Consider the following 12501-nt stretch of genomic DNA (forward strand, 5'->3'; position numbering starts at 1 on the left):
TAGGTCCGATTCAAAATTTAAAAAATTTAGGTCCCTAAATTCCAACAAGAACCAAAAATCCAGGGTCCAGTTTAGGTTTTTTCTGAATTAGACCTATTTTGGGAAAATTGATGGCATATAAGTATTTTTTGGTGACTCAAACTTCAGTTTAACTACTTAAACTTTAAATTAAATTTGAATATCATTAACCCCTTTAAAATTGATTCGTATGAATAGCAAGAATACTAGTTTTCTGATTGATTGTAACGTCGTTAGAATATTTTTAAAGGAAGGACTTAGATCAAAAAATAAAAATGTTAACTGACCTGAAATACGAAATCTTGTTCAGGATGTAATTTGATTTTCCCTTATTTTTTTAACAAAACACTGATATTTTTGCAAGAAAAAAAATTTCATGACGTAATCCTATTTTTTTCGCTAAATGCTATGCCACTGGTTCAAACCAAACTAAACATGATAATAATTGAAATATTATTACTTTCAAAGAAAAATACCAGGTTTCTCAATTTTTTTCCCATAAATCTTTCATAAATGCTGATATGTCATATAATAAATAACAAATTTTCTAAATATTATATAATAAATCGCATGTATTAATATGATTTCACAAATTAAAACATGCCCTCTATTTGTCACATCATTTGGTAAAAAATTTGAAAAAAAAATTGGGTAACCTAGCACTACTCTGAAAGAAAAATTAAGATGTTCAAGTTTTTTCCTTTGCTAATTAATTAAAAAATATCAATTCGGTTTTGGTTATTAAACTGGGTGGAATTATAACAAAAACAAATATTACCATTGAAAATTAAAAAAAAAACTAAATTTTAGTATTCGGAGGACTTATATTAGGAGTCAAACTAACTTTCTATTTGTTATTTGGACCTCATTGTTTTAAAAATGGCAATTCATGGTCTCATCGCCCCAAAATATTGAAACTAAGAAGAAAGTTTCCATTTTCAATATTTAAAATTAAACAATTCCAATAATTTGATTATCTGGATTGACATGGAAGTGTGTCAAAAAATGTCTCTGTCTTCCTGTAAATTATTCTGTATTTGAAATACTTTGGTTTATCTTGATTTATGTGATTTGCAGGTTATTCCGTGAACGGTTTAACCAGTGCATAACCGAAGAGTAACGACCGGGGTTAACTATGATAAAAAAAAATACACTGGACTTTTAACTAATGTACAAGGACAACTATATGTAGCATGTATTCTGCTGATAAAATCTAATCTTCCACATATCACACTTCACACCACTGGTTAACACACCCCTCTGTTCCACAACCATCTCTTTCAGTGTTCCAGAACTGACCAAAACACCTGCAATATCCTCTAATGGCCATTAATAATATTCTTATCATTGACGGTTCCGTCCTGCTCTGTATCATAACGAAACGAAATTGCAGGATGAATTTAACTTAACCTCGAATTCGAGATAATATGTAAAATGGAGACCATACAAACAAACCAATCAAGGATACAGAATGTCAGAAACAAATAAAACAAAGTTACCTATTTCCGTCGACCCTTCCTTCTCTGTACCTTCAAGTAGATCTATAACATAAATAACTGTTTGTTTTTATTGATAAAAAGAAGAGAATGTTATAGCAGGAGATTGTTTTTACTAATCTCAGATATGTATATTCTGAATCCATTAACTTACATTTTAGAGGCTAATACATACTCATAAACATCCCTAATTCTACTAACTTATCACTACGAACTTATTCATTCTAATCTTCAACTAATTCTACTTATCCTACTAAGAAATAGCTAAGAAATTTAATAACTTAAAAACAATTTATATATATTTAAATTATTCTCAACAATAACAATGAGATCAGACCAAACACTCAATCAAGACCTGTATAATCTTGAGCCACACATCAGACCTAAAACGAACACTTAGAAACTATGTTACCCGGACTCGGGTTCGTATCCAAGTGTCGGACTCGGCAATATTCTGAAAAATTTACATGTTTTTGGCCTAAAATAAGTGTACAAGTGTCCATACCTATGTCCGAGTGTCGAGTATCCGACACGGGTACTCGAAGCAAAATGAAGAGTCTGGGTAACTAAGCTTAGAAAGATAAATTTGAGCTTCTTGCAAATGTTTGCAAAATTTCATATTTTCATACCTCGTGATCTTAGCCACAATTATGATTTCCTCCTCGTCCACATGCATCCACATGCATGTTTCTAAATGCTTCCATAAGATTGGCACTTGATCTATGGGCATGGTTTATATACTCTCCAGCAGGAGGCAAACTATTCCTGCAAAGAAATCAAGTATCAAAATTTTAATCTCAGTAGTACAGACATTGCTATCTCTAGTGCTTTTACTTATCAGCATTAGCAAGTACAGGTTATTCTGAAAATTCCACAGTCGGGGCATATATACAAGCACAATTGCAATAAGGTTATTGGTCAGAAATTAGATTCGAAAATTGAGACGCACTGCATAAATACAATTAAATAAAGGGTAATACAGGAGTCGTGATCAAGAAGAGAAGGGAGAGGCAAAATGTAAATTAAACCTGTCTCTGCAACTTTTGGTTCACACGAAGTGCAAGTTGCCAATCCTCAAACAAATTTGGATGCTCCTCAGAGGATGTTTGAAGTTCAAAATGCATCCCTTTTATTATGTAAGGAATTCAAAGCTCGAGATGCAAACAAATTTAATAACAAGTGTCCAGGAACTATAAAGGAAGTAAAAAATTGATGTCTTTCTTTTCTCAGACTGTTTTGGCCTACCATTTTCCTCAGTACTTATAAATTTCTAAACAAAACCCGAGAAATTAATACAGCAAAGCTTAAGATTCAAGAAACATGAGGGAAGTTACAGAACTCCGGTAACTGACTGTTTATTACAGTAGAAAGTACTAGAAAACAAAATACATGAAATAAGGTAGATATATAACATAACTAACAATGTAATGTAAACTTACACTACTTTTCAAGTTTTCAGTTTTCACAAATTATACAACAGAAATATATAAGAACAAGGAAAAAACAAATAAAAATTTGTATACAATCACAAACACATACTACATAGTTAAATACACAAAGAACGGTCAGTTTGGAGATGAAACCGGATCAAACCGCAGAATAACGGTTTTTATTCATACGAAACCTAGACCCAGTCAAACCACCGAAAAAAGCGGTTTGGTCGGTTTTCGGTCGGTTTGACATTTTTTTTGCTCAGCCCTATATATATATATATAATGCAGAGCAAATCAGTAGTCTCACTATCACACAAAGATAAAGAGAGAAACAAAGTACTTTTTTTTTGAATAAAAGCACTTGCATTCATTAAAACATATCCAGATTTTCTACCATATAGCAGGCGTAACACTAAATCTTATGAGTTGGCCTAAGCACTGTGAAGCGAGAAACCAAAAAAATAGACCAGGCAACTTACAGCTTATATTTAAAACTAGCATCTGAACGAAAAGAACAAGGAATTAAATAGACAAAGAGATGTTTTTATTCTTTTGTTTTTCTGGTTTGAGAAAAGGGCCACCAGTGAAAAAGAAATTGGCCCAACCAGTTTCTTTTAAGCTCGCTGATTTGATGCATTTTCGCACCCCACCAATGACAAGTACTGCACCATCTGTAGAGTCCACGTCCACCGCAACACGCTTGTCTAAAGAGCCTCGAACAACCAATTTCTCCTTGATAATACTAGCACACGTTTACGAGTTGGAAAGAGCAAGATATAAAATAAATATAAAATGAAATTGACCTTGACAAGATCTTTTTTCCAAAGAGCAACTACTTCTGAAACTTTGCTAGGTAGATAAGATCTTGCCATTAGAGGCGCAGCTTTAGGTATGTGATTGCTTCCAGGAGATTGCATTAAAATTATTATCTAAAGCAAGAGCGAAGTATGAACTATAGAATCTGCAAAAGAGTCTGCATCCATTGCAACACTCCTGTGATGACTATCCTGTTTTTGATCATCTAGTCATTCTAACAAAGTTGAAACAAGTAGAGAACACATGTCCTTGAGGGTAAGAGACACATGTCCTTGAGGGTAAGGGAGATGATACAATACAGTGTATTCATAGTTCAAAGGTAAAAACTACTTATTTAGTAGTATTGTGGAATACATTTTAGACTCTTAACATGTTCAAAAGTACATATTCAAGACATTAAATTATATGGTTACAAAGCCTTAAAAATAACTTTATGAAAATGAATCATACATTTAATGTCATATTCATGACTGGATTAAAATTATAAATCAGATAGCATTAATCATACTCCAACCAGATATTAAAACCAGAAAGCACACATTTTCAACAATGTTACTACATTCAATTCATCGGATAAGGAAACTAGAAACAACGCTTCACTAAAGTTACTAAACTCGCTACAATGGACCTTCACTAGTTAGCACAAAGTACAATTACATTTTTCCTAACCAAATAATATTCTATAACACGTACACCTAGTTGTGTTAAAACCTAACTTCAGCCTTGGGTGCTTTTTGAACCCGTAAAAAACACATTTATCAATTATATAAGCAATACACGATGCAAATTATGAGTGATGAAGAAGAAAAGAGTTACCAGTATAACGTTTTAAAACTTCTTTAAGTGCTGTGACATGAATTCCAATGCATCTTGTTCCATCTCCTGCAAACATCCCTACAATCTCTCCTGAAGTGTTGATTATCGGACCACCCAAATCTTCATCACGACAACTGAATCCATTTAACTCAATAATGGGAACATGTGGGTGAAAGTCCCGTGCATAATCTAATTCATAACCTTCATTCTCCTCATTGTACTCGTCATAAACTTCCTTATTCCAAGCATGTCCCATTATTGGATAAGGTAGTTCTTCTGATGGTTTATACTTTTTACAAGTCCACTTGTAATACTCATCTGGTGGTAACTTGACATCTTGAACACACGGAGAAAGAACGCGCCCTACATGGTATGCTCCCACGATACTATGCCCCATGTGTAACACTATTTGTTTCTCACTTAATGTCCCGTCACCTACGAAATTTCCTACTTGGCATCTTAGGGTACTTGGAAGTTCAAAAATTATAACATCCCATTTGTCCATCACAAAGACTTGTTTAAGATCTACATTTTCTTTGTTTTGAAGCATACGGCCTTTAATTTCTCTTTTTTCCTTGAGATGACGAGACAAATTCGCGGCAGTACTCATAATCAGGCAATCAGCAATGGCAAATCCTGCCTGGCGCTTTTCTATTTTTTCACCATGGACTACTTGAATAATCCAAGTTATTTTCTCCAATATACTACGCATCTTATCATGTTGGACAGCATTCAAATCCTATTATAAAGAATGTGTAACATAAGTTATTAAAATGTCACTTTCATGTGAAAAATTGTCCAAAATGACACTTCTGGAAATTATGACCCTAAATATCACTTTCAAGACGGTACATCGTATAGCGTTTAGGCAAAAAGACCAAAACGCTACATGATGTAGCGTTTTGGAACTTTACTTTTTTTTTCTTTTTATAATGTGCAAAACGTTAGATAATGTAGAGTTTTGGTTCCAAACGTACATCATGTAGCGTTTTGGCCCCAAAACACTACTTTATCTAGCATTTTACACATATAATTTTTTTGGTTCCTAGGGTTTAGGGCTTTACCCAAAATTTGTGTAACATTTATTAATTCTTTTTTTAATATTTATAAAACCCAAAAGGGAATTGGTCAACCCTAAATGTTAAAAATTGTTAAATTATACCGTTAAATTTGAAAAATATTAAATATAAAAAATTTGAAAAATATAACATTAAGTGATGTTTCCGGTCACCTAAACAATACACCAACAAAAGTTCAAAATAAGAAAAAAAAACAAAAGCATACACTACAAAACGTTACATGAAGTAACATGATGGCCTTTGAAAAGTAAAAAAACAAAACAAAACGCTACATCATGTAACGTGTTGGGTTGTTTTCCAAACTCGTAAAGCGGTGAAGTGACATTTAGGTTCATAATTTCTAACATTTTAGACCATTTTACACCCCAAAATCCCAAAATGACATTTTGTTCCATTTCTCGGTTATTAACTTACTAACAAGCATATAATTTCTAAAAAAAATCATGAATTAGGGCATAAAATCCCTAGAGAGAGCATACACATACATACTTACGGTAAATATACTTATAATGGTCTACCCACCAGAAGTTACTGGCATTATTATAATATAGTAATGCACTAACAAGAATTAGTGTATTAAGTTACACCACACAAAGAGTAAAATTATGAGTAAAGAGTGAAAAATATAGAGTTACGGTAAAAAATACTCACCATTTGGCAGGAGGGAGGAGAGTTAGGAGACAAATCTGGGGCGAGGACACAAATATAGCGATGAGAACCAACTCAGATTATACAGAAGACAGATATAAATGTACAGGTTTTATTATTTATATAAATAAGGAAATTTCTATGAATACCATTTTTTCATGGGAGAACTCGGAAACATATGACTGCGATCAAAATATGATAAAATATTTTATTTTGTGCGGTATATTTTACGAGTATCACTAATTCATTGAAATTATAGAAGATCATTTAAGTTTAATAAGTAGAATGTGTATGTTCTGCAAGATTAACAAATGTTCTGCAAATTTAACAAGTTTTGCAAAATAAAATATTTTTGTAATGTTTTACATGCATTACATATAGGATATTCAGAATTTTGAATAAAATAAGGATCTTTAGTATGATTCGCAAAATTCGCAAAATTATAGAAGATCATTTAAGTTTAATAAGTAGAATGTGTATGTTCTGCAAGATTAACAAATGTTCTGCAAATTTAATATGTTTTGCAGAATAAAATATTTTTGTAATGTTTTACATGTATTACATATAGGATATTCAGGATTTTGAATAAAATAAGAATCTTTGTAGAGTATGATTCGCAAAATAATATGTTTTGCAACGTTTTTATGCAATATTTAACTTGCAGAACACAAGTGGTGTCCAACGTCTTTAAAAAAAGTGGTCTTTGTAGAACTTAAATATAAATACTTAGGCCTGTTTGTTTCCAACTTATAACTTAACTTATGATTCGTAACAACTTATCAACGAGTGTTTGTCGACTTAACTTATAAGTTGAATTACAATTTATAAGTTGATAAACTGAGTGTTAGTAACGACATACTTTTTCTCAACCTATTTTGATTTTTCTCCTTTTTATTAACTTTATCCTTAAAAAAATATGTTTTTAAATATTAATCTAATTTAAAATTCATGAATTAAGATAATTTTATTTAAAAATTGTTTATTTTAGTTCATTTAAAAAAATATGACTTATAAGTAAAATTAACCAAACATTTATATAACTTATAAGTGTTCATCTACTTATCACTTAAAAATCACTTATTCATTTTAAGTCATAAGTTATTTATTTTAAAATTTTCCAAACGGACACTTAACAAGCAAGACTTAATGAGTTGGTCAAATAGTGGATAAAAAAACTCAATATACTTGGTATTATTTCTCGTGCGTACAGAAAATAAAATGTGAAACATCAATCTCATCTTGTTTCCATAATTTTTTGATTTTTCTTGAATAATTTTTTATTTGTGTCACATATGCTTGTAATTGCTTCTCTCAAATAAGCGGCTTATATTATAAGCCCGAGTCTAGAGTACAAAAAATAACAATTTTATCGGCTTAAAAAATATTAATTTCGTCTATTTAGACTACGAGAAAATAATATTAAGTTCTGTTATGCCCAAAATTTGGTATAAACCTTGTTCGGGTCAAAACCGGGTCAATTGGTCAGAATTGAAGAAGAAATACCTAAAATTGAGGAACAGATAAGATAATCTTTCCATAAAAGGAAAGAGGGCGCGCCCTTTGCGTAACCAGGACGCGCCCTATGATGAAAATGGTTGATGGACAGTTGCAAGTGTCCATGCATGGGAGGCGCGCCCTCAAACATAGTGAGGAGGCGCGCCCAATTGCTGAAGAAAGGGTGAGGAATTCCTTGATTGAATTCTTTCCTATGGTGAGCCTTAGGGCGCGCCCTAAGTGAAAAAGATAGATTGGATGGGACTTCAACATGATTACTTGGATGGGCTCTGTGGAAGATTCAAGGAAGATGGAGAATTATTATTACTGCCATATTTGATGCAGGTACTCTATTGAAAAACTCCTTCCTGTAGCATATCTACAAGAAAGGCGGTGTCCGTGGTCAGATACCTCCAGGGGTATGCCTGGACTGAAGGCCTCCTCCTGTAGTCAATGGGTGTCCTCATTGGGGATGTGGGATGAAATCTGGTGTGTGCTTTGGGAGCTCTGTCTCTGTAGTCAACGGGTGTCCTCGTTGGGAGACTTTGGAGTATCTTGCACTTTGCACCCAAAAGCTTGGGATCACTTGTCCTGCAATCTGGTAGGGGCTCCTTATCGGGGGACAAGGATGCGTCCAACATTTGGGGTGAACCACGGCTATACCTGCGTCCACGGACTAAAGAAACAGCTGGTAGCGGAGGGTTATCCTTGGCCAGGGAGATGCCTCATCCGTGAAGTCTCGAAGCCGCGGACGAGCCTTGGGCCTTTATGGTTGGGCCTCATCGGCGGACATTCCTAAAGCTAGTAGAAGACGATTTCCAGTGGGTTTCCCATTGGGCCTCGGGAAAAGAAATCTAAGCTCATTAGGTTTCTTATTCCCCAAGAACTACGTGGGCTTGATTCCCTATAATTAGGGATACGTAGGCAAATTGTAAGGGGTCAGAAGCGAGAGCGCAAAGGAGCCACCACTGACCCTAAGCAATCTCAGCCCCCAATAATCAACACCACCAAACACTGTTCATCTTTTCCGATGAATACTGTTCATCGGATCCACCGACTACTGTTCACGTTTCCGACAAAGAACCGCCATCACAGATCTTGTTTCCGGCTACGAACCTCAAACTTTGTTGATACCAAATTCCTTCGTCAACAAATTGGCGCTAGAAGGAGGGGCTAATCAAGATTAAAATCTCAGTAGGAAGAGATGTCTCGTCACGATGAAGGTTCTTTGACGCAAGAATTGAAGGATAGCCACGGAGGAGTTGCATACAACGGCCACGAAGGAGATCCGTGAACAACTGTTTTCGGCAGGGGGGTCGAAGGAGATTTGGGTGTAGTATCCGCGGCCACGAGGGAGATCCATGGATGATGATATCCAGCCATGGAGGTTGAAGTTTGCAGCCATAGCCACGAAGGAGCGAAGTTGGATGGAAAATTCGGATTTGATGGATTAATCGATTTGCTTACACTGTTTGGGTCGTATCTCGAGTTCCGTAAGTCAGATTTGAACGATCTTATAGTCTACGCGAAGCTTGTTGAATTCTCTTTAATTCAGAGATGATATGATTACGAGAATAAAAGTTGAGCAGTCCGAAAACAGAGGAAAACAGTAGCTGCGAATTTTTCCAAAAAATCCTATTTGGTTTAGAAGATTGGGAGAACCCTATTTGGTTTAGAAGATTGGGAGAAACCTATTTGGTATTGAAGATTGGAGTATACTATTATAATTAGAAGATTGGAGTATCCTATTCTAATTTGAAGATTGAAGAATCCTATTCGATATATAAAATTGGGGAATCCTATTCTAATTAGAAGATTGAAGAATCTTATTCCATTAAGGAGATTGGAAAATCCTATTCCAACAAGAAGACTAAATAATCCTATTTGACTTAGAATATTTGAGAACACTATTCAGTTTAGAGGACTTAACCAGGAGCAAATCTGAGGAGGATCGGGAGGAGAACACTTCAAGAAGAAGGCATTACTACCATGAGCTAGTCATCACCGTAAAGATGATTCCTCGAGGTAACACTCGACTAGTTTTGTTGTGTTTTCCGTTAATTGTTTCTAGGACTTGTGCATGAAGAATATTGTGAAAGAGATTTAGCACGGAGGAGACCCCCACAAACACTTCGAACGCGCCTTGATGAAGACATCTGAGGCCCAGGAGACTTCCAACATATTTCAGGAGAGTTCGCTGATTGGACACGTCCGTCCCTCTAGGACGCGTCCTCCAGGTAACATTTAAAGTTCCATATTAATTGTATTTCTTGCATGTAGGAAATATTATCTGGGAAAAATCTCATGATTTGCGAAGCACAGTATCACAATCTATTAAGGTGCGCCCTCTACATGTGAAACATTCAGTGGAGAATTGCCCTCCCAGGGCGCGCCCTCAGAAGAAAAAGTCTATGGAGGTTTTCAATGAAGATGTCATGATAATGAGATGAGTTATGAAGAATGGCTCGACTGGAACTAATTCCTCATCTTTCAAGACGCGCCCTTTCCTTAAGGCGCGCCCTCAAAAAAAATATTGATGGTGAGGTGAAGTTTATTGACTACAAGGAGAATCTTAATATTGGAACATCAAAAGAAAAAGCTATCAGAGTAGAGGTACCATGAATCCTATGACGCGCCCCTTGATTGTCAAGGTGAGGCCCCAGGATATGATGAGCTCCTCCATATAAGGATGTAATGTTATATCCTCAACAGTTGTAAGTAAACTCTCCAAGACTATCTCTCTTAAGGCGCGCCTTCATTGAAATACCCATGTCATCTTTCTCGACATTACATACATGATTTATAATGAAGCAAATGAAGTACAATGATCTCCCTAGTATGTCGAGAGGTTAGTTTCAGCGAACGCGCCCTCACATCCTCAATAATCTGAGTGAGTTTTCAGGACGCGCCTTGAGCATATATGGCTCATATGTTAAGACTTCTTCTTTATATATGATTATCAAGGTCATCTGGCTGTCTTTAGCAAAAAGAAAATATGGGAGTTGCATTAGAAACAAATGAGGAAGATGAGGTTACAAAGTGTTTTTGACAGGGTGCTCGCTCGGGGGGTAGATCACCTCTCATTAGTTCTGTGGTGTTACATATTGCCACATGAGTAAGATATATGGCTTTTCCTAAAAATCAGAGAGATGCTCAAGGTCAGGAAAATACTCATGATTAAGGAAACGCTCAACTTCAAGAAAATGTCTCTGAGAGTGAGATGCCCTTTATCAGATGCCACTTCGTGAGATGCCTCGTTGGGAGGTGTTTCAACAAGAGATAGTTTCTGCATCGCTTGAGCTTTATTGAAGATAAAAGCCTTCTAAAAATATTGATCTTTGATTTAGTTTTGTTACATGAAGATTCTGTAGAAGACCCTTATCGAGGTAGATGCTTCTCTGACAGAGGACGCGCCCTCCAAGGATGATTTCCCTTGTCGAGGTGGATGCGTCTCTGACAGAGGACGCGCCCTCCAAAGATGAAGACCTTGTCGAGATAAGACGCTCCTCTTAGAGAGAACGCGCCCTCCAAGGATGTTAGCTTGTCGAGGTAGACGCGCCTCTTATAGAGGTAGCTCCCTCAAAGAATGATATCCCTTGTCGAGGTAGATGCTCCTCTGACAGAGGACGCGCCCTTCAAGGATGATTTCCCTTGTCAAGGTGGATGCGTCTCTGATAGAGGACGCGCCCTCCAAGGATGATTTCCCTTGTCGAGGTGGATGCGTCTCTGACAGAGGACGCCCCCTCCAAGGATGATTTCCCTTGTCGAGGTGGATGCATCTCTGACAGAGGACGCGCCCTCCAAGGATGATTTCCCTTGTCGAGGTGGATGCGTCTCCGACAGAGGACGCGCCCTCCAAGGATGATTTCCCTTATCGAGGTGGATTCGTCTCTGACAGAGGACGCGCCCTCCAAGGATGATTTCTCTTGTCGAGGTAGACGCGCCTCTTACAGAGGAAGCTCCCTCCAAGGATGATTACCTTTATCAAGGTAGACGCGCCTTATATAAAGGACGCGCCCTCCAAGGAGACCACCTTTTTTGGGCAAAACGCTCCTCGTAAATAGGACGCGCCCTCTAATTCACAGATAATTTTATTTGAGGAAGACGCCGCCACTATAAAGGGCGCGCCCTCTAAAAGTATATGATTGTAGAAGATCGTAAATGTTTTGACTTTGAGTTAAAATGAATCACACTATTTGTGGAAAAGACGAGATCAACGATTTAGAGTTATGATTTGACAAGGAGCAAGAAATCAAATATGGAATGGTATTGTGTTGTTCATGAAAGGATCACTCTCACCAACAAAACACGTCCTCCTTTCATCAAAGATTATTTTTTATTTGAAGATCAGAGAACTGGTCTTTTATTCTGGTTATGCCTTCCCTTAGAGAGCGCCCTCTAATAATGACCCTTTCTATTTAAGGCGCGCCCATGAGAAATCAATATTAGGATGAAAAAGTTGGAGAAAACTCTCAAATCTTTGTTAATGGATTATGTTTTTGTCAAGTTATGTGAGGTGCACACTTTTGTACAACTTCTCTTGTTTCTTACGACGAGTTAGCTCATGTAAGCTTAAAGAAGTGGTGCATAAGTGGTAAACCTCTCTAGACAAACCAATGTTATAGCTATAAAGAAGAGAAGTGGTAGAGAGTGACAGATGTTACGTTGTGGGGTGTGAAGACGCTCATACAAAATTTTCAA

General features: G+C 36.2%; 1 long non-coding RNA gene across 1 annotated transcript; it reads right to left on the reverse strand.

Annotated features, from left to right (window-relative positions):
• Positions 1-1035: 1035 nt before the first annotated feature.
• LOC141716595 (uncharacterized) lies at positions 1036-5222 on the reverse strand. Its single transcript, XR_012573260.1, has 3 exons — positions 2543-5222; positions 2144-2279; positions 1036-1384 (listed from the first exon to the last, which is right to left on the reverse strand). It is a non-coding gene; the product is annotated as an uncharacterized LOC141716595 (long non-coding RNA).
• Positions 5223-12501: the final 7279 nt, after the last annotated feature.

This window comes from Apium graveolens, chromosome 4 (genome assembly GCF_009905375.1).
Source record: "Apium graveolens cultivar Ventura chromosome 4, ASM990537v1, whole genome shotgun sequence".
In the NCBI taxonomy this organism is placed as follows: Eukaryota; Viridiplantae; Streptophyta; class Magnoliopsida; order Apiales; family Apiaceae; genus Apium; species Apium graveolens.